Raw genomic sequence first — 6000 nt, 5'->3', positions numbered from 1 at the left:
TTTTGTTCAGAGACGCGTGGACATTTCTTTCAAGCTCTTTTGTTCAGAGACGCGTGGACATATCATCAAAGATTTCCTATTATCAAGCTCTTCGTTCAGAGACGCGTGGACACATTATTCAGAAGATCATATCAAAAAGAAGCTCTTTGTTCAGAGACGAGTGAACATCGAAACAGCAAGGTGGCGTTCCCTGGATTATGGAGAGTGTCACAAACAACTGAGGATTGTTTCAACAGAAGCAATCTTCGATAATGTTCCCTAGGATGTGGAATATTATCAATGCGGAGGAGGATCGTTTCAGTCAAAGCAATCTTCTAATTTAGAAGCAGTTACAAGGCGTAGCGGTTTTCAAGCGGGATGGCATTCTCTAGCTTGCAGGAGGTCATCAAAGCAAAAATACAGCAACAAATCGGTTATTTTCAGAGACGTGTGCTCGACGGTGCAAGATACGCGTTTCTTAACTCTCTTATCTGTTTAACTAACATTGTTTTGCAGGTATCGGCGTTACAAGATTGATTTAGGATTGCAGAACGTTCTGAATCATTCTTCGTCCCTATCGCTACTTTGACTTTCGTTTTCGAAACTTGCGTTTCTCCAAACTCAGTCAAAGTGGGGGCTTCTGTAGACACCCATTTGTGTCTCCCCAAAACCAAACCCAGTGATGAGTGCCTTTCACGTCGAATCATAATCGAATGAAACGAAAGTGTGGAAAGGTCTAGTGTTGCGGAAAGTTTTATTTCTTTTCTTTTCTCTTCTCCCTGTTTTTGAAAACTTTATTTTTAAGAAAACAGCCAATCCAGTTTGGTTGGTCCATAATATGGGTCCAATAGTGGTGTAGTTGGATGGGGCTTGCAAAGACCTTTCCAACGATATATTATAAGCCCAATTCCGATGAATATTAAGGAATTTATGGCCAATTTACTAAACTGGGCCCGGTTTGAGTTTTAAGTACGGCCCAATGATCTAGGGGAGGGCCTAATATGATTTATCATTCCTAATGTAATTAGGAATGGTTTTGGTCTTCTAGAGCATTCTAGAAGGTCTTATTATTCTTAGTTCAATTAGGATTCTTCAGAGTTTTAATTAGATCAAATAGCATTTTCGACCGAAATTATATTATTTTATCTTCCAGTACGGTAAAATTATCAGATTTTCGAAAACGCGTTAAAATCCGGTTTGGCGTCCAACCCCAGGCCTTGGCGCCTGGAATCAAGATTAGCGCCAGACGCCAGAATTGGCGCCTGGCGCTAGCCACAGTTCCTGGCGCCAATGAGCCAGGTCTGGCGCCAAGGTGGATTTGTGGTCTTTATACTCTGTTTTGATAAATTATCTTTTTTGGATGATTTTCTCTATAAATATCGTATCAAAAACTCTGTTTTGATTCATCAACAATCAGTTTTCTTTCGCAATCATTAATTCTCTAATTCTCTCTTAATCAATAACCAACTCTCATCAAGATTTTCTTGATTACTCGCTCTCTCTCTTTTCTAAACTAGCCTTTTCTCAAATAAATAATTCCGCATTCAAAAGATCTAGAAACACTTAGCCATATTCGAAGTCGCTTTCGCCCTAGACGTGAAAGGTTTTAATTTCTGAGGGTTTGGTCCCAAATCTCTATTTAGATTATTTAATTTAATTGTTTTGATTATTATTTTCCTTGAAGTTACTAACGTGTGTATTTTGTTATTAGAAAGAGGTACGAGGCATCCAAGTAAGTACTTTAATTGTTTTAATTGATATTATGATGTAGAAATCATGTTTATATTGTTATTATGATATTCCTAGTATCATGTCTAGGGTATTTTTAATATCAAATATGATTGTTATGATGCCTTTTATTTTCTTCCTAATATTAATTCATGTTAGTATCATGTTAGGGTTAAAGATTTGATTTTTAATGCTTAGTGACATGCTAGGGTTTGTTATTAATCTTGTTAGTATCATGCCTAGGATCTTGCTATGCTTTAATATGATTATGATTATGATTGATATTATTATTATTAATGATGTTGATTATTTATTATGTTGCTTGATACATATTATTTTATATTGTTATTGCTTGATCACCTTTATTGCATGTTTAAAGGGAATTGGTACTTGTAATCACGCTTAATAAGATATTAATAATCTTGTTAGGTTAATTGTGATTATAATTCAAGTGATCGCCAATAATAGTTTATTTGTGCATTAAATTCAACCAACATAGATTAAACAGTTTTAGGGTTAATCCTATTGATTGTATGTTAGTCTGAAAGCGCACATGAATACGAGCAGAATAAAGTAGAGGCCTATTATTAGGGCAGGTTCAATCTCTTTTAGGTTGGATTTGTACCATCATCCCCGAACCCTTATTTGGTTCATGACCTTATGGAGTTGACGATCTCTTGGATCGTTAAGGGGTGTAACCTTCACCTCGTGAACGGTTTACAAGTTCCTTAAAAACTTGTTGGCGACTCTTTTGCTCTATCTTCTTCCCTTTTGGACGCCACCGTACTTTAGTGTATGATCACAGTGGGGTTCAAGCTAGTGGGATTTTTAAGGCTTGAAATTATTCCCCACACCTAGTCATTAAGGAAATTGCTCATTTCTTTAAAAAAATCAAGCAAAAAACACCTTATGTCTTTTAAAATTGATATTTCTAAATCCTATGATAGTTTGGAATGGGATTTCATTAAGGATACTTTAATTGGTCTATGTTTTCCTATGTCCCTTGTCAATCTTATCTTAAGTTGTATTACTACTCCGTCCATTTCTATTTTATGGAATGGTGAAATTACGGATAGTTTTACCCCTTCTAGAGGGATTAGACGAGGGGACCCTCTGTCTTCGTATATTTTTGTCCTTTGTCTTGAAAGGCTTTCTTTGATGATTGAGGACAAGGTTGGGATGGGTAATTGGAAACCGATTAAAATTGATAATGATGTTAGTGTCTCCCATATTTTTTATGTCGATGATGTTTTTCTTTTTGGCAAGGCTTCGGTGGAAAATGTGGGGGTTATAAAGGAGGTTCTTCTTAACTTTGGAAACAAGTCGGGTTTATTTATTAGTCCTACTAAGTCTAAAGTTATTTTTCCTCCTAAAATGTGTCTCTCCCTCAAAAGGGCTATTCTTGATGCTTCCAACATTAAGGGTGCGCCTTCTTTTGGGAAATACCTTGGTGTTAATATTAGCCCTAATAGACTTAGGAAATCGGATTATATTGATCTCCTTAACAAGACTAAAAATAGAATAAAAGGGTGGCAAGCTAAACTCCTTAATATGGCCGGAAGAAGTACTCTAATTAAATCCGCTCTTAATTCCTATCCTCTTTATGTTATGCAAACTACCTTGCTTCCTAGTGCCATCACTAAGGAGCTTGAGAAATGTTGTAGGAGGTTCCTTTGGAATAAGGTGGATAGCACTCATTATCTTCCTAGAACTAGTTGGGAAAAGGTTTGTCTTCCCTCCGGATTAGGGGATCTTGGTATGCGCAACTTAAGGAATTGGAATCTTGCTTTTATGGCTAAGCTAGGTTGGAGAATCATTCATGAACCGGATAAACTTTGAGTGAGAATTCTAAGAGCTAGATATTTTAAACGTTCCACTTTTCTTAATAGTATTCCTAATTCTAATGATTCCCCCCTTTGGAAAGACATTCTGAAAGGAAAAGAGTTACTCTTGAAGGGTATTTCCTATAGAATTGGAAATGGGAAGGATATTTGTCTTTGGTTTCATCATTGGGTGGGAGATAAACCCATTTATCTTCTTATAGACAAACCTATCCCTAATTCCATGGCTCATTGGGGGGTTAATCATATTATTGAAAATGGAATGTGGAATACTAATAAAATCAAGCACACCATTCCGGAGTATCTTTGTAGGCTTATTGAAAATATCCCCCTCCCTAAAGTAGCTTTGGTTAAGGATACTCTATGCTGGGGTGTTGAAGCTAGTGGATAATTTAATATCCGGAGTGCTTATAAGCTGGCTTCTAATTTTGTGGCTCACCCCTCTTTCCCCTCTATTAATTGGAAGAAATTATGGCATATCCCTATCCCTTTTAAATATAAAATGCTCGTTTGGAACATTTGTCATCATATTTTACCCACGGCTTCCTCTTTGGCTTTAAGAATTGATAACTTCGACCCTATTTGCACAAGATGTAATCTTAGTGAGGAGAGTCATATGCACTTGTTTAGGGATTGTGTAAACACTAGAACGTTATGGTCTAGGATTTTTGGCTTAAATAAAATGGATAAGGGATTTAATTATCATAGTTTTTTCAATCTTAATTGGGAAGGATGGGTTAACTATAATCTAGGGATGAGTACTACTTGGAAGGTTGCCTTCTCAATTGCCTTGTGGCATATTTGGAAGGCTAGAAACTATACGGTATTTCAGCAGGCCATGTATCATCCTATCTCTTTATTTATTAAATATAAGTTGGATTTGGATGTTACTCTCAACCTTTTTCAGGGAAACGCTAGACTCCCAGTAAGTTTGATAAGAGAATCAAGATGGAAAAGACCTTTGGGAAGCTGCATCAAGATTAATTGCGATGGGGCTTGGCAGGGGGAAGAAAAGGCAAGCGCTGGAGCAGTGACTAGAATGTCAGATGGAACCTGGTTTTTTGGAAAAGCATGGAAGGTGGCTGCCAGCAGACCTGCACAAGCTGAGCTTATGGCGATTTATGGGGGTATGCAAATGGCAGTTGATGCACAACTTACGGAAGTCATCATCGAGACTGATGCTCTCTCTCTTAAGCGTAGCATTGAAGAGGTGGCCAAACAAGGAACTCATCAGTTAGCCGTGATTTTCAGGGATATGGAAGCTCTCCTCAACAAGGGGTGTTCTTTTACTTTCAGCTATGTGCCTAGAGAAGCAAATAAAGTGGCTCATATTCTTGCTAAAATTGTTGTACAGGAGGAAGCAGGAAGGAAATGCTAGGTTCTTTGATGATGCACCCATTTGTGCTAAGAGTGCATATGAGGAGGATATCACAAGGAGTATCTAATTGTTGTATCTTGAATGCTATGTTGCTGCAGAATTCAGACAAAGGACGTGAACCAGTGTTATTTGCTTATGCTTATTTACAACTTAATGTAGGAGGAACTTGTATTTTCTGGGTTTGGAATCAAAAAAACAGTAGTGATGCCAGTTGTTTTAGGCAGGTTTTGCTCATGCTTGATGTGCCTTGGTTTGTAGACCTTTATTATCTTTAATGAATGAGTAGCCTTTCTATTTTAAAAAAAAAAAACAAGTTACTCCGTAATAAATAAATAAATAAATTTAAAATTATAGAAAATTAAAAATAAACGTGTAAAACTTTGGTGAGCATATCAACTTTGGTAATAAAAAAGATGGTTAAAAAAAAGTGAGTAGATTTGGAGACAAGATACGAATAGAATAGCGCATAATAAGGAGACAACGAAGCAGCTTCGAATAGGCAACCTGGCAAAGTTTCACACTTTTGAGAGCCGTACATTTTTTAACAAATTGTTGGTTGGCCTATTATTATTTTTAGTTGATGACCATTTTCATTCTAATATTATTTATTAATTAATCATCAATATAACTCAATACTTTAAATACAAATTATGGGGTGTTTGTTACATTATTTGGATTTTAGTTAATTTTAGGTAAAACAGGAAGACCCTTTATATAATTATTTAAACATAATAGATTATATGTTACTCGTATCTTTGTACATGTTTGATATTGTGTTGTTGAATTTTGATTTTCTAAAATGTTTTCCAATAATTATGAAAAACTATTTGATATTATTGTCAATGCATGTATAAGAATACAGAAGATCAGATGTATAAGGAATGCAAAATAATTTCTTGTTAGGAATATATTTGGTTCATTTAATATGTAAGACTATACTGATTTGATAGAACTAAATTAGTTGGAATATATTTAAATTTACACGTAGTCAATAGAGTTTAGAGCAGTAAATCATTAGGGTTATTGTATTAATTAATTTTAATATAAATAATATCGATTGATACATGAGTAAGT

This window comes from Chenopodium album, chromosome 9 (assembly GCF_948465745.1).
Source record: "Chenopodium album chromosome 9, dcCheAlbu1.1, whole genome shotgun sequence".
Lineage (NCBI taxonomy): Eukaryota > Viridiplantae > Streptophyta > Magnoliopsida > Caryophyllales > Amaranthaceae > Chenopodium > Chenopodium album.
The sequence above is the reverse complement of the archived record's forward strand: the minus strand, read 5'-3'. Positions refer to the sequence as shown.